This window comes from Catharus ustulatus, chromosome 5 (assembly GCF_009819885.2).
Source record: "Catharus ustulatus isolate bCatUst1 chromosome 5, bCatUst1.pri.v2, whole genome shotgun sequence".
NCBI lineage: Eukaryota > Metazoa > Chordata > Aves > Passeriformes > Turdidae > Catharus > Catharus ustulatus.
Window position 1 is genome coordinate 18,213,774 of NC_046225.1, and position 26,387 is coordinate 18,240,160.

A 26,387-nucleotide genomic window follows, 5' to 3' on the forward strand; every position below is an offset into this window, starting at 1 on the left:
ATTCAAAAAAATGTATGTGTGCACCTTATATGTTTTGGTGTATTAATGTTTACAGCTGGATATTCTACATTCCTCTGCATAATCTCAAATCATGTCTACCTCTTTTTTTTTGGTCTTGTCTGTGGTCTTTTGTCTACAAACAGAAGTTGTTGCTCACTAAACACATGAGTAAAACTTTAATAATTCTATGCCCACTGAAAAACTTGAGGTGCTATTTTGGCTCTGGGCAAATCAAGTTAATGAGACTTAAATGCAGAATTTGCTCAGCCTCCCCAGGTTCACTGGTACTAAAGAAAGCTCCTGCTGTCATGATATAGTGGAGTCACAGATACCATAAAACGCAGCACATATTATTCTTTTTTAATCCTCTATTATCTGGTACAGAACACCACCCTTGGACTGTGTTTTCAATGCTAGCACTCAGTCTATTATAAATAGAAATACAGTTTTCCTTTTCAGCAGATTTCCTTCCTTTTCCTATTTTGTACAATAGATAAATAACAAGGTTGGAAAGAATGCTTGTCAACTTCAATTTTGATAAACATGTAAATGTTATAAAAAAAATCTGAAAAAAAAAAATCCCTAGACAATCCAGAGTATTTCCACAACTTCAGTAAGATTACGAAGATGAACAGATAATTTACAAATAAACCCTGGTAGCCTGCAGAACCAAAATATTTTGTCATGGGGATCCTCCAAGTGAAAGTGTTCAGAACGATAAGTAGAACCGCATTCCTGTGGACTTCCCTTGTTCAAATAAAAAGGCATGGAAACACACAAGGCAGCCATTGGAGGCTTTTATTAGCTGCTGTTTGTGAAAATAACGTGCTCAAGTCCTTTGGAGTCCTTCAGGTTAGCCAGAAGTTTGCTCATCTACCTCAGGGTTAGACCCTCAGCCAGTGTGCACAGATTTTACTGGGGAAATACGCCTCTGAGTTAGAAGCATTATTTTCTTCATCAAGACAGCTTTTCCAGTGAAACACTGAACTAAATAAACAAAACTTAATTCTCCAGTTATGGCATGTTTCTCTATGGACATGTAAACAAACTTTACCACTAATCTAATTTATATGAGTACCAGCACTGATAAGATTTTTACGCTTTTGATCATACTGATACGGTAAAGCAAGAAACTTGCATATTGACAGTGTTTGAAATCAGATTAACTGGAAAAATATATTCACAAAGCTGGTTTGTTAAAGAGAAATCATTTTGCTACTCTTCAGTGGTAGTTATACATGCATTGGCATCACAATTTCCAATGGGCAATGATAATATCTGCATTAACTGTTTGAATGGAAATAGTAAAAAATAGATCAGCTGTTTTAACAGACTAAAGAAGGAGAAAAGTACAGGTATAGGGATTGATCCTTTTTTAGTGCCAAACTGGAGATTTGGCATCAAAGATATATCAGTCAACTCACCACCGGGAGTCAAATAACCTTTCTTTTTGTTCAATTTACTAAACTGAATTTTGAAGTGTAAGGAGCATTCATCTTTTTGGATGAATAGAAATTCTGTATTTCTAGTTGTAATTCTTTCTGGCTTCAATAGTGAGTGAAGGTGCTTATATTTCTAGAAAGTGGTGTAATTTTTGCCATTGGTGCTGAGGGAGGCAAGAGACAGAGTACAAATCTATAGCTTGTTTAAAAGCAGGGAACAAAATGCATAAACCTTAATAAAAGATGCTTCAGGTTATTATTATTTTATGATTAACTGAAGTGGACGTCAACCTCCTTTGTGGTTTCAGTGTTACCATGATAAATTTCACTGCTTTTAACAAACTGACTGGGTTCAGTATACACTACACATACACGGAATATACAGCAAGGGGAAGGTCACCTGATTAATCCTTGCCCCAAAGGTTTAAGTGGATATGATCATATGCTATACAAAACCAATACCTATTGATTGGTATGACAATGCTTCACTGAACAGATGTCACTTGAAAGGAGAGTGGAAACAATTTGGTACAGGAGACCTCCTTTGTCCTTTCCTCTGATGGTAAGGTAAATCAGGACCTGACCAGAGAGCCCCATGCCCACTATGATGTGACAACACCCCTAATGCCACCCTGGCTCAAACAGTACAGTAGGAGAAAAACATTTAGTGAAGTCCATGTGTCCCCTGGACCTCCCAAGGTGTCTCAGTGTACTCCAGTGCCAAGGTGAGGCTGTTTTCCCAGCCTGTAGTCATGAGTCACTGCTTGGCATACTTAGCTGTCCTCCAAAACTGGCTCCTTTCAGGGTCATAAAATGCTCCTAAAAAACAGAAATTAATCTGCTTTTACCACAAGGACTGTTTATAGCTCTGGCCAGACCCAAAATTCATGCAGTTAGGCTCACTTAGGCAGACAACCAGCAGACAGATGATGCAAGGGAATCAGACACATGCCATGGAAGTCATTACAACTGCTATACCTCAGTCAATAAGAATGTCTTGTTCCTGGTGAATCTGCACCTCTGAATCTGAAATTTATTTTCAAGACTTTGTTGTGCTAGCAAAACCTAGTGAAAATTTGGGTGAAACACCCTGGCATAGCCTCAAAGACAGACTTTCTGCTGAAGTCACCAGGTTACACGTGCTTGGGGAGATCTGGGGTGTGGTGACCACAAATGTTCTTCCTCCAATAACTCCCACAGCTCTCTGCTAGGGCCTCAGGTAGCAAACCTACTTCAGTACAGGTATTACACAATGCTTAAGCTTAAGACCACGTTTAGGCCTTTTTTTGGTCCCTCCTAATCTCTAGAATTTGGAAAAGGTGACATTGCAACCTCTACATACAACCTCTAGTTGCTGTTTTAGTTGTTTGTTTTTCTGTGTCACTGGACAGATCAAAGCCTTGACAGCTTCACTGGAAGCATCACTTGTGAGTGTGTCTGGAAGTTCTGGTTAATCACAGGGGCATTTTTGCCCTTTCAGGACAACAGCAGGAAAGAGAACTGATAGAAACCAGAGAGCCAGGGTTAACCATTAGGAGGCTCTGTGAATCTTCTGCTGAATACAAGGATGAAGGAGGGTAGGGAGATGGGAGCTCAAAAATCATGCAAGACTCTTAGGCGATACCTGATTCAGCAAAACACAGATTCCTCTGCCTCCACAGTCAAGGCTGACTCAGCTTAACAAAGTGGATAAGTAGGCCCATAATTTTAACTGTGACAAATACCTCATCTTCATTGGGACAACTCATACCCATGCAGTTGCTTAAGTACTTTGCAGGTTGTGAAGCACCTATCAGTAAAGTCATCTGGTTACTGCATTCTCTCATTTGAAATTCCCAAATTATGAAGGCAGGTTCTTTCAATAATGAACACTCTTGGGGCTGTGTCACATAAGATTTTTTGCCTTTTAAATGCAGATGACAGATGTTTCTCTCCACACAGCATTTTTTGCAGTGCTGCTGTGTGCTGCATATGCCAAACTTTCCTCTGTGACTGTAAAATATTTTATCTGGTTTAGGTTTATTATCTGACCCAAGAAGAAACAACCGAATCTGAAGATGTTTCTATTACATTTCATTGAACAATCTTGTGAATGTGTTGAACAAATTGAGTTTTATTTAAACATAATTAGATATGGTGAACTCACTTGTTTCAAGTGAGTGGAACTTCACTTCACTTGTGGTAGATTAATTTTGTAAAGACATATTTATAAACATTCAGTTTCCTGCTACTTTCATACCAAGTATGACACTGACTTCTGCACTCCCACACAATTTTTGTCCAAAATTTCAGTGGAACCTCATTGTGCTGTTAAGCTGTAGTTACAGTTTGTCAAAATCTGTTTTACTGAAAATTCTTCAAAACTCTGACTCCATTCTGAATCTGCATTTTTCTGTAGCCTAATAGTTGAAAGTTCTTTGGGTTGCAGTTTCAGCATGAGTGCTAATGTTACAAAATGAACATGCTTTATTCCTGGTCAGGCTGAAGTCTGCAAAGTCCCTGTGTTTCTTCAATACCAGGAGTTTTATGTGTTTTATGAGAGGATAGGGCACATATCTGCAGCCTATCACTTTTGAGTCATCACTCATTTTACTCAATTGTTCTTCATGAGGCAAGGTAGCTCTACTTTGGTGGGTGATACAGGAGAGATCCTGTATAAATTGGCAAAAAAAAAAAAAAAAAGAACGGATATGAAAACTCAGTCGTATTCTTTAGGTATTAGTCACAGAGAACACGTCTATTTCTGTGCTTTATCTTATCCTTCTGAATTGAATAAGTAACTTAATTCATTACATCTAAATGCCATGTATTTGACCTCTGCCCTCACCCGATGTTTCAGGGAAATCACTCCTGCTCCTGAACCTGTGCAGCCGAGACCTGTCCTTGGTGTGGAGCTGCTCTTCCACGCCGTTCCCTTATTCCCTCCCTAGGACCAGCAACGCACCGGGATGGCCATGGAGCAACTGGGAAATAGTTACAGAACATCTCTGGAAAAGAGGACGAGGAAGTGAAATCAGAGGGCTCCGCCACCCTTCGGGAAAGGGAAAAATACGTACAAATCCCTGAGCAGATGGTGAGTGTAAATACACGGGAGCGGAGCTGAGTTCCTCCCGGGGGGAACTCGGACTTTCTCCTCTCGCCCGAGGAGGCCGGGGGAGCTGCTCCGCCCGGGGACACACGGACACGGACAGACACGGGGATGAGCACACACAGGCGGGCACACGCTCCCTCTGCCCACAGACAGACATACAGACACAGAGCCCGGGCCGGCCCCGCTCCGCGCCGCGGAGCCCGCGCCCCGCACCGGCACACGCGCGAAGCGCCGCCCCGGCCCGGCCCGCCCCCGCAGCCCTCCCTCCGCCCTGCCCTGCCTCCTCCCGCCCGCCGCGCACACACACGCACACACACACACCGCCCGCAACATGACGGGCGGGCGGACGGACTGACAGACCGGGGCACCGCCGCTCCGCACGGATTATTCTCCCCGCGCCGGGGCGACGCAGCGACCCAGCGACCCAGCGGGGCGGGGGCAGTGCCGGTGCCGCGCTGCCAGCAGGGTCCCAGCCCCCGCCGGCAAACAGCGAGCGCTCGGGCGCTGGAGGAGCCCGGCCAGGTAACGCGTCCCTCCGGGCGGTATCGCCGGGCCAGGCCGCGGGGTGCGGGTGCCCCGGGGCGGCGGGGCCGCGTCGCCCCGCTCGGCAGGTGCCGAGGTGCTCCCGCGGTGTCTCCCCGGGGCGCGGGCGGCCCCCCTGCCTTGGCCTCGCCTTGCCCGCCGGCGGGGCGGCGGCCGCCGGGCGCCTTGCGCCGACCCGCGGCTGCGGCGGTGGGGGCGGCGGAGGATCGGGGCTGCGGTGCCGCAGCTCCGCGCTGATCCCCGGCAGCCGCGCTCCGGTAGCGCTGGGGATTTGCGAGGGCCAGCGGCTCTGGCGTCTTTGTGGCGGGGCGGCCGGGGCTCGGCGCCCGCAGGTGTCCCCCGGGGGCCGGCCCAGCCCGGGGCAGAGGCAGCGCCGCGGTGCTGCCAGGGTGGCCTGGGGGCATGGCGGGGCTCATCGGGCCCGGCCTGCGGGGGGCACGGCACGGGCAGCGGTGCCCGCGGCTGGAGCTCGCTGGCCGTCACTCCGGCCTCGCTGCTGCAGGTGACGGGGAAGAAATCACATCCTTTTTTTGTTCATTTTCGGCGTTTCTTCGTTCCGTTTCTCCCCGTTTCCCTCCGTGTGTGTGTGCTAGGCGGTCTGCAATTAACCTGTGAAAACCACAAGAAGTGGTTTCAGAAATGGGAATGGTAGGGCCCAGCCACTGGCCGTCATGTGTGACCTTTGCCATGGATTTGGAGGCTGGAGCTGGAGGATGCTGCGTGTGCTTTCCAAAATCTCATGGCAAGCGTAAAAAGTGGAGCAGATGGTGATGCTAGTGCTTATTATGGAAGGGGTTCATGGAAATCCTTTATTTCCTCGAGATAGTTTTTGTGTTGCTTCTTGTAGCTAAAGAGGCTGTCTTTCACTTTTGGCAAGGAAAGGATGTTGCTGCAAGTTGTCTTGCAAAGGAACAGGCTTATTTTGCTCTTCCACAGAGAAGGGATCCCCCCTCCCTCCCAGCTTTATGTCTCTGTCTCTCCTTTGGGATTGACAGCAGTAAATGTCTTGGCATAGACAAACTGCAGTATGCTTTATTTTCTTACTGCACACCTTTATGGTTGAACGTAACTAGAAAGGAGACTTGGAGTATTCTCTTATCCCTCTCTATGCCAGATGTGTTTTTCTAGCTGGCATATATCGCACTTGAAGCGTTAAACTCTCAGGGGGCACGGAGGTGGGGGGGATGTGAGGCAAGGTCTACTAGTTACTTCAAACAATTCTCTTTGCTCATACTTAAGAAGGAGAGAAAGGAACATGTTGTAAAAGCGGCTGAGGAATATATAAAAGTGAAATATTAATGAACTGAAAAAGCTCAGATAGCAAAGGCATTGTGCCTAATCATTCAGGAGGGTTCTTTTCCTCTTTACAACTTTTCATTGTATGTGTGCCTGTACTACAAATGCAGTTGGTATAAAGGATGGCAACGTTTGTATTTAGCTGGATGTAGTAATAGTACATTTTGTGGTTTTTTGGCATTAGTGATCATCTCTGGGATAGCTTCCTTTAGCTGTGATTTTTGAGGCTGCTGTAAGAAAGGGAATTATTACAGAAACAGTAAAAAATATTTCAAGAATGTTTTCTTGGAAATGTAAATGGGAAGGGCTGACTCAGACCTGGAAGAAAGCAAAGGAACAACTAGTTTTGGAAAGTCCTCTTAGAGACATCATGATGACGACTGACGTATTATTCATCTCTTGCATCCCAGAAAGCAACATCCCAAAAATAGGCAGCACTGTCTCAGGAGAAGGTAATAATACACAGCTGTCCAGGATCTGTTGAAAGTGAGACATAGAAGCAAGGGGTGTTTTCTGCAAACTGAGGTTCCTTTACCTATTTGAGTCTGGAGTGCAGTGGTCCCTGTAGTTTCATTAACTTCCCCAGTTTGGCTTGGAAGGAAGCTAAGTGCAGCAACTTTGTGCCATAGTTTGGTGAGGGAATTGAGTTCAGTGGGAAAGTCAGCCCACAGGGCGAAGTCTTGTAACCCTCTAACCCTTGGCAGGACTTTGTGGAGTAGCTGGTGGCTTGAGTGAGGCTGCCTTCTGGAGAGCTTGGTGCACGCCTGAGTAGGGCAACAGATTTGGGAGCTGTACCAGGAAGAGGACCTGGAACAGCACACAGAGCATGTGCCATGTCTGACTTAACACAAGTAAATGTTTGTTTTTTAAATCTGTTGGTCACAGAAGATGCTGAAAAAGCATCCTGTATCCTCAGGTGGTTGTGTGAGAGCAGGATCTCTTGAGCTGCATAAGCTGTGTGTGGTTGGATGTCTCCTTTTTGATTCGAACCTGTCACTTGAGCCTTTGAAGTTGATATTGAAGAAGTTAGATTTGGCAGTGTTTTGGAGCTTTTTTTTGCTAGAGTGTTTCATAAACCAAGAGAGATGTGAAGAAGTTGCTCTGCTGGGAAACATTCCCACTCTTCCATGAAAGTTCATGGAAGATACTATGGCTTTGTTGGTTTACTCCATCTGGAGTGCTAGAAGGAATCATGGCCACTGTATGTTTTTTATGATGTTGACAATTACACAGGTAGAAATAAGTTATTGAGAAAAGCACTTTGTAAAATTAAACTCAATGGTAGTTTTAAAAAACCATAAATTTATCTACGTATTCTAGAACCATGACACTTTCATGGTTGAATTGGACTGTTTTCACTGTACTTTTAGAGGCCTCCTAATAAAAGAAGGCTGTGTATTTACCTTCCCTTGAGGCAAGGAAAGAAGTGAATGTTGCACTGTGGTTTGTCTGAGGATTGATAGTAGTAAAGCACCACATGAAATATCCTAACATTCATGTGTCAATGAACATATCAATGGAAAAGAAACGTTATGAACACTTAGTCAAATTAAATAGCTACCAGCTATTTCTTCTGGTGATGAGGAACTGAGCTATATCTTCTATCTTTTAGAAGTTACTCTTTGTTGTAAGATTAAGTGCCTCAGGTCTTCCCCTTGGAAATAGTTTTGCTACAACTGGAGGGGCTCATCACCAGGTGGGAGGGAGGGAAACAAAAGGAAATATATGCATAAATAATGGCAAGTAGGGGCTGAGTTTGTTTCCTGAAAAATGACTGCAGTTTCTTCAGGTTTTTCTCTCAATATTGCCTTTATTTGGCAGTTTTCTGCAGCAGCAGTAAACTGGGTTACCTTGATAAAGTAAATATGCCTTTGTATTAGGCTTTAGCTGTTGAGTGTACTGGCTGTGTGAGATGGCATGTAAAATAACAGACCTTGCAAGCACCTAAAATGTGTATTGTCATTTACACTGGTAAGATTTCATATATATTCCCATGCTTTAGCAAAGGCTGTAACTGTAGGAGTATGGAAGATGCAGCTGTATATTTTACAGGCATCAGTATTAAACCTCTATAGCTGTTTGCTAGTTAAATGTGTAGTTACTTTTACTTACTTTTTCTTGACTTGTTCTCACAGCACTGCATTGTGGGGTATGTCAGTTAGATAATACAAACTCACTCCATGGCTGAAGGCTGTAGTATCATTTGTCTATTGTATGGTAGTGACATGATAATAATAGTATTATTAATAATAATAGTGGTAATAATGCTTTCTGTGAAGTCTGCTGCCTTCACCTGAAATGTGACTGTCCTATAGTTGGTTTATAGTAAGGGAAAAAAAGGTACAGGCAGGCAATAAGTAATAGTAGTAAAGTCCTAGATGTGGAAGAAGCAAGGTTTTTATTAAATGGGCACTGTAGTCTTGTTGTGTGTGTTTTGCAATTCTGCACAAAAACTAAAACCTAAAAATTAAAAACACACTGTGGAGAGGGATTACCAGATCTGAGTGATGATGGTTTTGTATCCAAACATTGTATGTTGTCTATACATGGTGCTATATTTTTGCCCTGATTATTGCTATGAAGGCCCACATGCGTGTTGAGGTATGGACATGTAGTTCTTTTCCTCATACATGGGACATTGAAACAGTGATGTGTGGAAGTCACACAACTGATATGTGATAAAGACAGTTGAGCTGGAATATGCATTCCAAGTCCCACAATCTTGTTTTAATGGATTAACTGTGTTTATATAGTTTGTTTGATAACTTGGCATAGATGTGGAAACTTCTTGCAGATCCAATTACAGGATTGTATGTGAAGTTATGCAGCATTTTCTCAATAAGGCTAATTACTATCAGGTGATTTTTTTTTCAGTCTAGGCAAAAGAGCTTTTCCTGAATTTCATTTTGTTGTCAAGTTTGAGAGAAAGCAGTTCTGCACTCGTAGAATGTAATGACGCTTTTACATTATTTAAGGAAATACCACTTAATTTTTTATAATGCTCTAGCCTATCAGGAATTTGAGATCCAGCTCAGTCAGTAATGCTTCTGAGGATCACAACTGTTTTCTAGTGTGAAGAAGCAGTTGTGACAGACTGGTAGGAAGCTTTTAAAAACACTCCTTTATAAATTTTGGCAGTGCAAATCATTGGTTCTCAAAGTATATTGTCTGGTTCTAGTGCATATCCAGCTCTGGCTTTTTTTGCTTATTTCATGCTTGTTTCTGGGCTCCTTTACTGATCCTAGATGGATGTGCCATCTTTGTGTGATCTCTTTAAATATTTTAATAAGAAAACAACAGTGCAAAGTGATGTACTGGTTTTGTATAGTACAGTGGGATTTAGGTTAGGATGAGAGTACAGAAGTATTCAACAAGTTTCTCATCCGTGTGTTGCTTGTGGCATAGCCTGAACCTTGTCATTTATCTGAGAAGCAATGGCATCTGTTCAGGTGTCACCTCCCAGTGATGTTAAACTGTCACTGTGTGCCATGTCAGCCAAATCTCACAATGAGTCACCCAGTACATCCAAAATGTGGTCAGAGGTATGCTGTGCTCAGTCTCTGCCTACTCTGCCAATATCCAAATACACCAGCAGTTTGTGCTTTGTGTTTTGTCCTGAGTGCTAGATGCTAATTCCAAATTCTACAGTGTCTTTTAGCTTTAATTTCGTGCAGCGCCACTTTCTGGGGCTATATTTCAAAACTATTCTGGCTCATTTATTTATTAATTTAAAGTGTTTTGTCTTCATTTTTTAAAATTAAATGACTGGTGAGGAGAGAGGAGAAGAATGAAGTTTTGCCATCTCTTCTTGAAGAAGTTTTGACCAGTGGCAGAATTGCTACTGATTTGAATAGGAGTAATTATTTTGTCAAGTTTTATGACTTTAAAATACACTGACTAGATTCTTGATGACCAAGTGAACATGTTGTGGCACAGAGGCAATGGAAATAGAGTAACAGTCCTGCCAAGAATAGATTTTTTTTTTTATTAGTTGTCACCACACCTATTACTTTATTCTGTGCAAGAATATTTATTTCATTGTTAACACAGAAGCTTTAAATAAGAATGTAGTGTATATATTGGAAGGATGAAAATGTTAGGAAGCTAATTTCATTTGGAGTATTCAGAAATATTAATAAACTACCTTGGAAAGCAAATTCTGCAATAATGTATTCATGTTTTTTTCTCTTGATTCTCCTGAAGGGAGATGAGTAGGAGAAGATGGCAATAGGAAAAATTATGTGGCTTTCTCCATATTTATTTCAAGTAAAGAGATGCTGCAAGATGATGTACATTTTTTCACATTCATTGAGACCCCTCAAATACCTTGAGTGCAGATCATGCCTTCAGCTGTGAGTGTAAGGTATCAATTGTGCTTTAAGTGACATGGTGAGCTTTTAATAATTCTTGATATTTAAAACAAGTATGTTTTAAGTTGGGCCACCCAGCATCTGCATCAAATGGCGTGTCCAAGTTGATACAATGTAAGATAGATTAGTTTCAATTTGCATGTGGAAACTCAAACATTGTAGTATAATAGAACCATAGGATCATTAAGGTTGGAAAAGACCTGCCAGATCGAGTCCAACCTTTTATGAAATACCATTTTGCCCACTAAACCACATCACAGAGTGCTCTGTCCCCTTTTTTTTTAATACTTCCAGGGACTGTGACTCCACCACTTGGCTGGGTGGACTGTTCCAGTGCTTTACCACTCCTCCAGTGAAGAAATTTTTCCTAATATCCAGGCTGAGCTTCCCTTGGTGCAACTTGAGGCTCTCTCCCTTTGTCCTGCTACCAGTTGCCTGGGAGGAGAGGCTGACCCACAGCCTTGGGGTGCCTCAGCCACAACCTCATTTCAGGTACTTGTGAAGGGTGATAAGGCCTCCCTTGAGATGGATTTTCTCTAGCCTATAGAACCCTCTCCTCATAGGGTTTATGTTCCAGACCCTTTACCTGTTGGATGACTACCTGGCTGTTTGGACAATGACCCACCCAGCATGTGATGGCACCCATGCATGTCTTCCAGAGGCAGCCTTTGAAGGCATTCCAGTTGATTTCTTCTATAAGAGGTTAACCAGCTGTCAGGGATGCTGGGCTGGGAGAGCCATGTAGCTATCTCCTGTTCTCTTCTGGTTTTGCTGTTTCCCTGTGTAAAAGTGCACGTGGTATAAGGAAGGTGATAGCAGACTCTGCCATCTCTGTGAATAGCAAAATGAAATGGTTTTGTTTTGCTGGAATTGAAACTTTGAATTATGTGAATATGTGGTGCTTTGTAGCTGGTTAGTACACAGATTATACTGTGAGTAGGATATTCAACATCCTAACCTTTTAAGATTTTGAACCCATTTTTAGTGGCTGTGGGCTCACAGAGAACTGCTGGCCCCATAGTCCAGGGGCAACACTGCTACTAATTTTAATGAAGCCTTGATTATACCCTTAAATAATGTTTTAGTGCCTGTTTTTTGCTTTGTACAACATTTATTTTTTTCAAGGACTAATTTTCAAGAGTTACTGAGCTTGTACCGTTTTGATGGTTTTTGTTACATCATTAAATTCTTAATACTTCTAAAAATTAGGTTATGAGCATGTTTCTTACAATAAGTAAGTCCAAAAGAATAGGAATTTTAAAATGTTTAAGACTTCAAGTACAAATGACGTGAATAAACTCAGTGTCTTAAAATAAATTGCTTTTTCCCTCTAGGTACCCATTCTATACTAATGATGATTATGCAAGGGGACAACAGAAGGCATTTGGAGTTTTTATGAAGTCTAGCTGGAGCAGAGATTCAAAAGACCAGGGTAGTTAAAATGATTGCCTAGATTTAGAATTTTAAGAAATAGATGAATAATGGGAAAGTAGAAGGAAGAATATAAGATTTGGGAAAAGTGTTTCGAAATAATACTGGCTGGAGAGTCGTGAAAAACATGCATATGGAGTAGATGAGGAGGAAATAAAAGAAATATGAAAAAATTAGTTTGTCAAGTGATAAGAACTGACACCACAAACGGCTTCTTTTTATCTGCTAATCTTTATTTTATAGCTAGCAAACTCTGGGGCATTTGCTGAGATGGGGAAGAAAAAGACACAGAGGAGAGGTGGTGGGGGATGAAGGGAAAATCAGCAGTTCTGTTCTCCCAGCTCTCTGCCTTTGTTCTATTCAGCCACAGAAAGGGTGTTAGAAGAAATTTAGGGATTAGTCCCATGAGCTGCAAGGTAATCTCTATTGTTTTTAAATCCTCATCCCAACATCCTGATCTTGGTCAATTATGGTTTGGTGTCTGTCTGTGACAGCATCTCAGCGAATTTCACACCAGTCTTTAGTGCTTGCTCATGGCCCTTAATAAGGCAGTAATGTACAATTGTCCATTAATGATAGGTTTTGTTACAGATTAAACTTTTAACAGGCAGAAATCAGAACCAGAAGCTACAAGGCTGTTTTACGCTGACAGATCGGCAGCTCTGCAACACTTGTGTCTATTTTTAATAGTTAGTTTTACTGGTTAACTCTTTTCATTAAGTATTTGACATAAGCTAAGAACATGCAAATAACCACCTTTCAATGGCTTAGCTAAAGGCCTAATAACTTATGCATCTGAATCCTCTTTGTCAAGGGACACATAGCATTTTTACCTGTAATAGTTTCAATTTCAGGGTGTTAGCAGGTGAAGAAGACTAGGATGTTAATATGACTTGAGTGAAGTTTTTAGCTAACCCATCCTGTGAGATGCTTACGGGAGCACATAATGTTCCCGAGACACTGTAGGGATAAATTTTCTGGGGTAAATACTGCATACATGTGTATGTGTGTGTTTATAAAATACAAATGTTTTCAGTGAAAGAAGGTCAGCAGTGGTGGTTTCAGTTGAAAGCAACACTATTTTTAATGTGGAATAGTGAATGGTTCAGAAAAAGGAGGATTTCTTTCATTTATTGCTTTAGCAACAGTACAATTGAAACAGAAATCCACTCTCAGATATCCAAATAGTTAATGACTGGGAGCAGGGGTAGGCTGAAAATAACAAAAGCAAAAATAATGCTACTTATCCTGGTTTTAAGTGCTTTTTTTTTTGTTGTGGGCAAGGTGCTTCTCAAAGCTGTATATTGCAATACACTCGATTTGTAGCTTTGATTTGAGAGGGCCCTAGGATGATGCTGTTTATTGAAGAAAGTGAGCAAGAAGTTACTGTTGGAAAAGGGTGTGAAAATTTTAGGTTTGTCTGTTTTCTCATGCTTTCATTTGAATTTTATTGACACCTTGCTTTGTAAATGTTGCATTGTGATTCTGTATGCTTTAAAAATATTTAAAGGGGGGGAAACGTATGTATAAGTGATTCCCTAATCACAGTAATGATTCTTATAGTTTGCATAGGACAATGCATGTGATTTCCAAAATGCTGAAATTGAACACCAGAGAAACCATAAAACACTTACACAGCATTATATCTTCTGCAGCATTTTCTAAATATAGACTAAATCCTTGTCAAAAAGGGTTTGTAATGTTAAAACAAAACAAGACTTGACATGACACAGAACAGCTTGAGTGAGGCATGAGAGCTATAGGTGAAAAACTGTGAGAAATTAAACAAGTGTATCAAGTGATGGATTTTTGGAAGGCTTGGAAGGACAGTGAAGATGCCCTCCCTCTTCAGCTGGAAAAAAAAAAAGGAGTTTTAACTCCTTTTGTTGCCAAGTTTTTTAGTAGTAGGTTTTTAGAAACCACTGTTTCTTTCTGATTTAGATAATATATGGAATCTACAGATTTTTTTTTTCGTAGTAAATAAGAAAGGAATTTAAAGCTGTTGTCAAATGTAATCTTGTGGGTCTGGATCTTCTGTTTCAGCACTGCTTCCTTCAATGGGGCTGAGCACATGTATTGCTTGTAACTCTTGTTTATATTTGTTATGCTGAGCAATAGCTGCTGATGGCAGTGAAAGAAGGATGGAGTAGGCAGGAAAGGCAATAGCTTTTGATCTACAGTGCCTCTAGCACCCTTGACTTGGTATGTTGTTGGTTCTCCTCTGTTCCTCTTGAAATTAGTTTTTTGTCCTTGTCATTAAAAATGAAGCTTGCAAACCTTTGGTAAATTATGCTGCTTGGACAAAGAACACGTTACAGAGAAAACAACATCCTGTTTTTCAATGGAAACAATACTTGTTTATCCTACCGTCTGCTGCACAAACTGCACCAGATGATTTTGAATTTCTTGGTTGCTTTCAGCAATATTTGACCAAAAATTGAAAGTCTAAAAAATGAACTGAAGTTTTATTAAGTGTTGAGAAATTGGAGAAGAGAGACTCATTCACTAAATTCACTGGCTGAGAGAAAGGCTGCATTTTATGATGAGTGTCAGAGTCTACCTAGGAGAGGAGTCTTGTATGTGTCCCAGCTGCTCAGCGTCTCTTAGACATTGAAATGAACCAACCACAACATGAAGATCTGTAGGTAACTACACTTTGTTAGGTCTGGCATTCATAATAGCATTTGTGGAAAAAAAATTTGAAAGAGTTATTTTCTGAAGTTGTTTGTTTGGGGCTTGGGTGATTTTTTTTTTTTTTATGGTCTTCCTCCCTTCCCCTGGGGTATTTTCTTTCACCTTTTTTGAAAGTGCGGGGTGGAGCACTTGTTCAGGGTGTTGGACTGACGCCTGCTTGATGAGAATTGATTTGTTTAAGCCCTTATGTTGTATCCATTTACAACACCTGAAGATTTGCTTCTTTTTTTTTTTCATTACTTAACTGAAGTCCTCAAGCAAGCACATTGCAGCCATGAACCTTTTATTTAACTCAGCTTTTGACTGGAAAGATAGCACATATTGTGGTTTATTTAATTGGTCTGTTCACATTGATGCTCAGCACATCTATGGGCAGAAGCAAAGAAGGCTAGGCTTCTTGTTCTGTGGTGTCAAAAAAGAATGGAAAGCCCAAACAAACCCTGCTGTGAAGAAGGGGAAGCTGAATTGGCTTTGCTTTGAACTAACCTGAGTGCTTGAAAGAACAGACAGAAACTGTGTATTAGTGTATTGGGCTGGCTGGCCACAGTGTAATAACTGAGGGAAAGATCCCGGTTACAGATACTCAGCTGAAGGTGGGAAACCTGTAATTTGTGGTCTGTTGCCATTCAGCTTTTCTCTGGTACTTCTGGTTTGAGAAGGTTTGTTAAAAATAGGGAAGTAGGAGGAAACTTCAGAGGCATCTGTTTTTCTGTGCAATACCAAAACACTTAGCAATTAGACGTGAATACAAAATCCAAATATTTGTATTCAGAGTGCATTCCTACTGAAGTGTTTTAAGTGGTTTATTGCTCTAGTCGAAAATGAGCTTAGAAATAAAGCAAGGGAGTCTTTGTGTCAAGAGAAACTCAACAGAACGTTATGTTTCAGTACTTCAGTCTTTATGCTAAAATTTGGAAAGCATATTACTTTTCTGAACTGTACCTGAGCACAAATTAATGGTGAAGAACATACAGAAAAATTGTTGAAGAGAGTGATTGTTTAAAACAATGATATTGTGTAAGTGTTTGGCACAGTAACAACATCAGAATCCTCCTCATGTGTTTGTTTATTTTGGAAAACAGTTTGGGCAGGGCAGTACTGTGATTATTCAAGTCATGTTTGGATATAAAATGAGCTTGGTTTGCTCTGTCAGGCAGGTGTTGCTGCATTCCAGTAAAAAACGTTTGCTGAGCTTGTGTGCAAAAAATGCACCTGTTTATGGGAATGACAATTTCAGCTGAGATAAACTGGTATTCATGGTACAGCAAAATGACTTAAGGGTGAGCCATGCTTTTTTAAAATTGGGATTCTTCCTTTGGCACTGTGATTGTTTTGCCTTTGCTCCTGTTAGTTATGCTTCAGTCAGTGCTGGTTGTACTTCAGTTGAGCTCTGGTTTCTGTATGTGCGTGTTAAAAAGACCTTTTATAATTTATCTATTATGAATGATGGTTATTGAGGAAAGTTATTTCATGGGCTACTTTATTATCTTGAATACAGCAGCTTGTAATACTTAGGGGTTTACCAGAGGGATTTAATGAATCTGTGACAATAGAAACAATTACAGGGGTGGTAAAAAAATCCTTGAATGTATTATTTTTATTTCCCTGGAGTTAATCTTCACATATCAAAGTAAATTAACCAGAATATGCTGTGTGGATGTCTTCTGGATTCCCAAGTCAAAAGCTATTATGAACAAAATGTGATTCTCTTTATTCCCTGCCCTACAATCCTTTCTCAAAGTATGCTCCTAGTGAAGTCTGTATAAGTGAACAAAGTAATATTCTGCATACGTTCATGGTATTAAGGGAAAGATACTAGTCACTGAGATATGTACAGGTAAAATTATTTCAGGTGATATTTCTACTTTCTTCTTGAATCTTCAGCTCCTGCCCTCAGTCTCCACCCAGCTGGCTGGTGTCACCCATCTTCATGCTCTTTGTTATCCCAGGGGTTGGCAGTTCATGGCCTCTTGTCCAGGTTTCCACCTAGAGCTCAATCTGCATTTCCATCTGCAGTTTGCAAGGCAGGCTACCTGCACCAGCTGTATTCCTCCACACTACTATAGACTGTTTGCATGCCTCACTTTGTCCCTTTAATGCCCTGAGGGATTGCCAGCGGAGTGGCATTTACTGAAGATGGAAACTGAAATCCTAACCTGGATGGAGATGAAACAGAATGTATTTTGTGTTTGTTTGTTTGCCTAGGAGTAGACACATGCAGACATGAATTTCAGTGTAATCTTCAAACTGTTTACTATGTTGTGCTAATCTCCGCAACTACATCTGATTACAAAAGAAAAGAAGGCCACTGGTAGACTTTACAAGTTTTTGCCATCTGTCCTGGTGCTTACCCTTGTTCACCATAAGGATGTATTGTGAGAGGCTAGACAGCCTCCCCGTGTGAGGCTAGCAGCCTCTTAGGCTGTTTTTACCTTCTGTCTCTCTTTTGAACTCTGTTCAAATGGAGCAGCATGTGGGTCTTCTGTTTTACCAGAACAATGCAGATTCTTATATCCTATGCTTCAGTTGTTTTACCTAGCAGTTTTTGATTTGGGACCTGCTTTTTACTGTGTACCTCTTCACAACAGCTTGCAGTAGAGTTATCCCAAGGAAGAGATCTTCTAGGTCTGCTCTAGCAAGAGGAACAAGTGTGCTTTCATGCTCCTTCATCCTTGGGATATGAGTGCATCTCTAGATCCCTGCCATGTAAATGACTGTACCCTTTGGGTGTGCTCTGGATCAGGCTCATCCTTTGTCCTCATCTGGCACTTCACTGTTGCTGTCTGTTGGGGAGATCTGCCTAAGTTAGAAACCACAGGAAGAGAGGGATAGTATAGACTTCTCGCAGGACAATAACTTTCCTGCAGCTCCTAGCCTGCTTTCTGGTGTGCATGAGTTAGTGTAGTTGAAAGGAGTATGATTATTTGTGGTTGTGTGGCAGAACAGACTGATGTCTTTGGGAGAGCTGAGGAGGGTGCAGGACTTAGAGCAATGTTGTTCATGCTGAAGCACTTCATTCATTTAAATCACTTTTTGTCCATGTACTGAGTGTAATAAACATTAACGCTAGTAGCAACCACCCTGGCTTTTAAGAAAATACTATCATTACTGAAAAGCTGGATTAAGCTCTCCCTAAATCCAAAAGTAATTCAGGCTGCTAATGTGGTTTCAGGACTCTTCCCTAGAAAGTGCAGACCATGCAAGTGGTGGAGATCAAGAAAATAACGTACAGATACCAAAATTGAGAGCTAATCCCTGTATTTTTAAACATTCAATGAATAATTTACAAAAATATTTTAAATATTTAAAGTCTATTTAAAACACCATTTCAGCAATTCCTGCATCTTTGGATTTTTCTTTCTAATCATTTCAGTTCATGATCGATGTTTCAGGTATGCTGTTATTTCCACCCCTTAGGCTATAATGAAATGAAGTATTAGTTCAAGATATGAAATTGTTGATGTCACTGCTGGGGCACGGTTAGGCATGGAGACCTCAAAGATTTTAATTTTGTGATGGAAATCCATTATAATAAAATTGTGGCTTTCAGAGAAAAGGCTGGACTTAATTGGAGTTATTCATACAACTTGATGGGAGGAGAGAGTGCTCTTAGAAAATATAATGATCAAGTTTTACAGATTTTTTTAGGCTTAAAGAATTTTTGCTTCCACAATGTGTACATTCTCTACATCAGTTGTTGGTGTGAAAAATGGTATTGGTAAGGTTTTTTTATGCTTAAAATATATTATTTTTGTTTATTGTTTGTCATTGGCTGTGGCAAATGAAAGTAGTTGTAGCCAGTTTAAAAAAAATGAATTTTACATGCTCTTTATGCAGTGGGTCTGTAAACTTGAAGCTTCATGCCAAAATGTGTGTTGATGGTTAAAAGCCTGTGTGTTCCAAAGGGAATGCAGGACAAGTTGATGTGAAGTCCAGTGAATCTTACCAAGTGTGCAGGAATTCTGGCAGGAAGAATATTTTGTGGGGGGGTTGGCATCTTATGTTCTTCCTGAGGGTAAAGTTTTGGATGTAGATGAGATGGATGTGTGTCCTGACTGCGTTGTGGGAATGGCTGCCCCAGATCCAAGCTCTGCCATCACAACACATCCTCGAAAGGGTTTAAAATTGTACAAATTAAGAAGTGAAAGTCCCTGTGAGAGCTGGTTATGTCTGCAGTGCCCAAGGTAATGCAAATTGCATGAGCTGACAATCTTATGCTGTGAGCTCAGGGAATGCTGCCGATCTTCTTTTTGTTTTTTGAACTTTGATAATCCACTGTCCCATGTGGCTAAACAAGGGAGAAAGATCTCGTTTTGTATGTATCTAATGATGGCAGCAATTTCTTGGCAGCTGAATTAATTTTGGATTCTGTAACATGACTTCAGATTAACATTAGATTTCTCATAGCTAATGGTTTTAGCCTCTCAACTGTATTCACAGGAAGCAAAAATCCTCTCTCCAGAGGTATTTGTGTTTTATGTCTCTCTCCCCTATTTTCTTATACAGTGTGTGTCACAGTTTGACCCTTTAATAGATAGAGGTGTGAAAAGCACCATGGTCATGACTAGCATTGCTTCTTTTCAAAAATTAGTTCTTAAACTTTGAGGTTCTACATGAACAAAAAGGTTGTTGGTGTATACATAATAAGAGGAATTCAATTTCAGAGTGATCTGTGCTGCATAATGAGATGAACTCACTTGTATAGGGTTCATTTTAATAAGCTAAATGAAACGTTGAATGAATAGGAAGCAAAGATTTAGGTCATCTTTAAACTACATTACAAAAACAGCGACTCACTGGAGTAGTGGGTCACCAATCCCCTTGTCATACAGGGGGTGAGGCTACAGTGTGTCTGTGCATGGGGGACTACTGAGCAGAAATAAAGGAGGTGGTTTTTGTGCTGTGTATTTTGTTAGTGAGGCTTGCTGGAACAAGTCAGTTTGGTGTCTTACATTGAAATATAGGATGTCCTTCTGTGGAGGACTTAAAGAAAATTAGGGGAAGCTTATTCAAAAACCAGAAAATGTTTTACTCTCAATGGGTTAAAAAAGGTCTGCTTGTTTGATTTACCAGGGAAAAAAAAGAACTTGATGAATACAAATATGGAAGTGCAAGTGCAGGTGAGGGGAAGACTCTTGAAATAGAATGGTGTTTAGTAGTTGGAAATACAAAAAAGTGCTTCTATAAAACCTGGTATCTGAATATGAAGGAACTAATTTGTGTAGACTGTTAAATAGGAGGTCGGGAGCAGTGCTCATTTTGGTTACTCCGTCCCTAAAATCTGAGACTAATAGTACTATTCTTGGGATGCACAGAATCACATGGTCACTTTTATTTTAAGACTCTGTGATGGATGGATTAAAAAAGTAATTATTTTAGGAGAGCCCAGGTATTTTGTGTTTAAAATACTTTAAAAATGGAAGCAATTTTCACTGTACATGCTGATTACTCTGTCCGTTAATTTATTTTTTTTTTTGCAGCTTAGAATAGGGAAATGATCTAGCCTCTTCAATCTTCATGTTCGTACACATGAGGACAGACTTAATAGAAAAATTGATGGAGAGAGGTTAATTAATTTAATTGGTTTCCTTGGGACTTACAAAAATAAATATGGATACAGCTCATTTTCTCATGGAAGGCTGTTTTCTATAAGCCTAGTAGAATGAATTAAATTTAGCTTAAAATCTGTTTGGAGGAACTTACTTTGATGTGACCTGAGGGGTAGGATGGCTTGTGTTTTTTGGGTAAAGAGGGATCCAGGACCTGAAAAGTACTTTCCTCCATCTTGGCAGCAAATGTCATCCCCCAGACCACAGCAGAAGTGGCACCTATGTTGTGTGCCAGACTGTGCTCGAGAGGAGGTGTTCAGCTGCTATGTGTGCGATCACTGAGCAGCTGTTCTGCGTCTCCTGCAGGTGACAGGCCAGATGGAAGTGTCTCCTGTGCCTGCTGCAGCCCTCAGGCTGTCCTCTGGATGGTCCACATGGCTGGCTGGCCAGTGCTCATGGTGGCTTCTTCTGCTGGCATGAGTGGGTTTTCTAAAAACTTGCAGTGCTGTTTGGGCTTGAGTACATTTGAAAGCCTTGCTTTACTGAGAATGCTGAATGAAAAAGATCAGGCATCTGAGTTAGATCCTTCTCACTCAGAAATGGACTGATTATCGATTTTTCTAACCAAAAACATGTGTTTCTTTTCCTCCACTCAGGACTGCAACTTCTTTCCATGTTATCTGCTGGATTTTTGCCTTTTACATCTGTGGATGCATGCAGTTAATCTGTCCCTATCCCACATTACTGCCGGGAGGAGCCCTTGGAGACCATGGCTTAGCTCTCCTTAGGCTTGTTGTTAGACAGAGCTTCACACTGAATTCACGTTTTCATTATGAAGATGTGCATCTAATTGGTTCTTTCAGCTAACTGGAATGAAAGATGGGTGGCATCTGTTTAATAAAGTCCATTATCATCTTGAGATTAAAGAGGGAAATATTTATACTGTGCTGTATCTTGATGTATCAACTCTGTTTCTGTACGGGGTTCAGTGCTGACCTAGAGTTTCATAAGAAACCATGCAGTCAGTACGTATCTTGAAACTGTTAATGATCAAGTGACCATATTGATATTTTCTTGGACTCCAGTGATATTTAGAGTCCAAGATATCTAGATATCTAAATATGGTACCTGTAAATTTGAACCCACAGGAAAATGAAAGTGTGCATTACCTGTCTTTTATCTGAGCTGTCCCATACCTACACACACCCTAATTTAACCGACTCTCTCTCATTTATCTCCACCATGATTCACTGTATTTTTGAGAACTTAGCATATGATATTTTCTCTTTCTTTATTTCTTCATACTTTGAAAGAAATCTTTGTGTTGAGCGCTATAGTCAAACATATTGACACAAACCGAAAAAGTATGTAGGTACTTGAGGTATAGCGCTGTATATTGTCCTCAGCTTTGCTGCAACTGGATATTTCAGATGCTTGTCATGGAAGCATTTCGTGGGGTCAAGTATATGGAGGACATATGGCATGTTTGTAGGCTGTGGACTTCTGATGTTCTTGCGTATAAGCAAAGACAATGCTTTCTTTGTATAGGTATTGTGTGCTTGTGTGTGTGAATATGTGTGTGTGTATATATATATGAGCTGATTTTATGCTACACTATTGCAGAGTAAGTGTCATAAGGTATAATTAGACAAGCTATCATTAAACTACTACTGAGTTAGGTAGTTAAGGATTATACATAATTTCGTTTTGGACTGAGGCCATTTCTCTCATGTGGTTTCCATGTTTGTGATTTCTTGTTCTTCAAAATACAATTAAAGACTCAGCAGACATATACAGCTAATGACACAGAGAGAAATGCAATGTTTTAATGATTTGACACGTAAGCACCATCAGTTAATTTCATTATTAAAATATTACCTAATGATTAATCTGTGCTCATGAAATATGACAGAGATGAAACCACAAAATACAGCATCTGTGGCGAAGCTGAGCCTGAGAGGCCTGAGAGGTTTAGGATATTGGTGTTTTGGGTGTACATTATAGGTTGTGTACTAGGACCTTGATACTGTCTTTAGGGGATGACAATAGAACTGCTGTCCCTGAATGATGCTCTTTTTGCACATCACAGCTGGACAGCTGTAGCTCTTTGGAATTAACCGGTTCAACTGAACACCAGCAGAGGCTTTCACAGAAAAGGCAGTGTCAGATGGATAGCTGACAGTGAATGTAGCTACCCTTCTCTTTTTGTCAGGAAAAATTTCTGAGCAAACATAACTCACACTGTGTTTGTGCATATATGCCATGCAAAATGTACATATTTGCATAAGCTTCATTCCTTTTGCATGCATGATTTCTATGATAAAGGTATTTATTACTGCCTGTTGAAAATTGTATGTTCAGTTTGCATAAATGTTTTTATCAGGATTTCTGCAGTAGCGATCTTAGAAATATATATATTTAAATTTACTTTTCTCTGTGAACTGTGATTTAGTTAAAGGTGGCTTACAACTTACGAACAAATACCTGTTCTGCTATAAGAATAAATAATGTTTTATTAAAACAAAGAGTGTCTATTTTTCAGCTACTTAAAACCTTTCCTATCTCCTTACCATAGCAATAGCTTTTTAGTGCTTATGCAATGCTTGACTTTTCCAGAAGCACTTTACAAATATTAATTAATTGCTTTCCTGGCTTGTAAAAAAAATTGTTTTCCTGAGTTGAAAAGTTGCACTGTGCAGACATGTGGGTGGGAGCAGTTGGGGACAGCCAGGCCAGCAGAGCAGTGTCTTGCTCCATCTCCTTATTGCCTGTTGTAAAGATGATTGTGTGAAGGGTGCCAGCCACCTTTCATTGGTTGTCCTTCCTTCTTGATAGCTCTTATCTGGAGGAGTCCACCCTGTATATTTCTTAATTAATCTCTCCTCTGAGAATACACCATGAAGTCTTGCCTCATATATAATTTTAGGCCCACTAAGACTTTCACTGGAAAACAATTAGTGCTGCTATATTTACAGAGTGTGCCTCAAATTAGCAGTGATTAGCATTTGCATGGTGCTTTCCAAATAGTGATCTTGAGGAGTCTAATGAAGTTGGCATTTCCCTATTTTGTAGATGTATAAAAAAATTAAAGTTCAGAGAAGACGGAATTGGAAATATCATTTTGGACTTCTGGCAAATAGCTTCTCTTTAAGTGAATGAATAAGATTGTCTTAATATGGAAACCAGAAGTGATTTGAATTATGAAAAAGAGTAAGATTACAGGAGTTAAGAGATGCAATATATTTCACATCCCACGCTTAAGTCAGAGAAAAGGAAAAGCCAATACCCATGCATGTTGAATTGGGTTCACAGTAAGGTAGTGAATGCATACACCTGATAATTTGTGTAGAAATTAATTGTTACTTAGTTTCCTTAATAGATAAATTAGCAATGACCAAGTAGGTTAACTGAATAGCAATAGCCAAAACTATTGTCTCAGACCACACCCATGTACTGCAGTGGACTTTGTGTTGCGTTTTGGCAGCAGAGGAGTCGGTACAAATCTGTTTAAATCCCAGTTTTGTTACCAAGCACGTTAACCTGTGTTCCTCCTGAGCATTTCAGAAGCACTGAAATGCTTCTTGCCACTGCTCTTTTTTCACTGGTACATTAAAACCAGGATTGCTGCTGCAGCAGTCTCCTCACCTCCAACTGCCAATTCCAGGAATAGCTTTAGTGTTGTGCTTCCCTGTGTTTGGTGAGGTGTGGTTATGATGTGTGCCCTGGGTTCCCTCTGATCTTCTGCATTAGTTGCCTGAACTGCATCCTGCATGTTTGAGTGTGCTTTTTTTGTGTGTCATCCCCCACCCTGACCAAGGAGAACTGGATGTAATTTCCAGTGATCCCATGGGAACTTGGAGTTAAAAGGTTGAGTAGGAAAGGGAAGAAGGTGTTAAGAAAAAAGGAAATTCAGATGAATTAAGGGGAGGAGTTTAATATTCAAATGAGTCAGACTTTTTAAAATCTGGTATTCGGTTTTTGTAGAAAAATGTCTGCTACAGATTCAGGAAATGTTATTGGCATTTAAACAAAAAATTGCTTAGCTTTCTATTTAAAGGCAATTTTTTTTGACCTTTTAGAAACAGAAAATTGATTAGCTGATGATTATGACAAATAGTTATTTCTTGAGAATTCAAACTTACTCAGTTGAAATGATCACAGGATCATAGAATATCAGGTTGGAAGGGATCTCAAGGATAATCTAATCTAATCTTTTCTTGGCAAAAGTGTAGTCTAGGCAAGATGTCCTAGCACCTGGTCCAGCTGATTCTTGGAAGTGTGCAAAGTTGGGTAACCATCCACTTCCCTGAGGAGGTTATTCTGGGGGATGATGGTTCTCATTGTGAATAATTTTCCTCTTGTGTCTAATCAGAATCTCCCTAGGAGTTTTCTGGTTCTTACCTTGGGAGGCAGCTAATAACCATTTGTTGCTGCTCTGGTAGGCCTGGTTTATTCCCCAGTTGGTTGCAGTAGCATGAATATTGCCACTTTGGACGCTCCTCCCTGAGCCCTCCAGTTTAAAGCCTGCCTTGCCAAGTTGGCCAGCCTACTGCCAAACATTCCCTTGCTTTTTCTAGTCAGATGGGTCCCATTCTTCCCTAATAGGCTGTAGTCATTGTAGATAACTATTGATGATAATTATTATTGATTACAAAATCATAGAGTGGGTCAGGTAGCAAGGGACCACAGTGTGGTCATCTGGTCCCCGCTCAAGCAGGTCATCTTAGAGCACATGGCACAGGATTGCATCCCGGTGGTTCTTGGATATCTCCAGCAAGGGAGACTCCACAGCCTCTCTGGGCAATCTGTTCCAGTGCACAGTCACATGCACTGTAAAGAAGTTCTTCTTTGTGTTCAGATGGAACTTCCTATGCATCAGTTTCTGCCCATTGCCTCTTGTGCTATTGTTTGGCACAACTGAGAAGAGCCTGGATCCATCCTCTTGATGTCCTCTGTTCAGATACTGACAGACATTGATAAAGTTCCCTCTCAGTTGTCTCTTCTCAAGACTGAACATCCCAGCTCCCTCAGCCTTTCCTTGTAAGAGAGATGCTCCAATCCCTTAATCATCTTTGTCACTCTCTGCTGGGCCTGCTCCAGGAGCTCCTGTCCCTTCCTGCAAGTCATAAATGACTTGCTAAAGGCCCTGAAAGTTGAGATTTAACAACATATTTGGACAACATGTTGACATTAAAGACTCCAGTCATCATTGTTTTCTTCTTCATAGAATTGAACACAGTTTTTGATTAATTCCTAATTCTGGCGTTTACAACTGGTAATGGGGCAGGTATCTGCAGTTTTTTGTACTCTCAGGAAATGAATGGTGGAGACATAAATCACTATGTTGTGAAGTACCTAAAAGTGTGCTAAAATCCAGTGGAATTACAGATTTCGATCATTATGTGTAGCAAAATTATTACCTTTAAATGACAGTGAGTTTTTTTTTTTAAATTGAAAAAGACAGCTAGACTCTAACGCCATAATTAGCACAGATTATTTTCAGTGTTGGTCTGTTTGTGCTTTTACTTCAGGGGCCACTTAAGGATGGATGAATATTTTTTAGAGGAACCTTGTAGTAAAAACTATGACCAGCTGGGAAGTTAACATATATATAAACAAGTTAATTGTAGATAAAAGCCCACTTTACTTTTTAAATTTCAGTTTTAGTACTCCTCTTTGCTTAATAATGCTCTCCAGTTCTTTTCAAGTCCTCTCCATTTTTGTGTGCATAGCTTCCTCTATGGTAATACATACCAATATTTAGGATTTTTTTGGGGAAAAAAAACTGAAGCAGGTAGTAATTTTTTTTTTTTTTAAAAGACTGGTCTCAGTAGGTGTAATTAAACACCCAGTTTGTCACCTCAGTAGGCAGCGATTCTACTCTTGTTCCAGTATCTTATTGCACTGTGTCTGGTCACACTTGGTTAACGTGTTATCTGAGCATTCGATCTGATCTCAGTGGTGAAGTTCT

At 40.5% G+C, this 26,387-nt stretch overlaps 1 protein-coding gene and 1 long non-coding RNA gene across 4 annotated transcripts in view; one reads left to right on the plus strand and one right to left on the minus strand.

Annotated features, from left to right (window-relative positions):
- Positions 1–750: 750 nt before the first annotated feature.
- LOC116996792 lies at positions 751–4,975 on the minus strand. The gene is made up of 3 exons (XR_004418023.1): positions 4,894–4,975; positions 4,270–4,429; positions 751–2,261 (listed from the first exon to the last, which is right to left on the minus strand). It is a non-coding gene; the product is annotated as an uncharacterized LOC116996792 (long non-coding RNA).
- Positions 4,976–4,977: 2 nt separating this feature from the next.
- The window catches only part of CCSER1 (coiled-coil serine rich protein 1), a 633,466-nt gene continuing 612,056 nt past the window's right edge, over positions 4,978–26,387 (plus strand). For all 3 annotated transcript variants that reach the window (XM_033060782.1, XM_033060784.2, XM_033060785.2), the window contains exon 1: positions 4,978–5,055. The gene's annotated coding sequence lies outside the window, so the exon portion shown is untranslated. The remainder of the gene's footprint in view (positions 5,056–26,387) is intronic.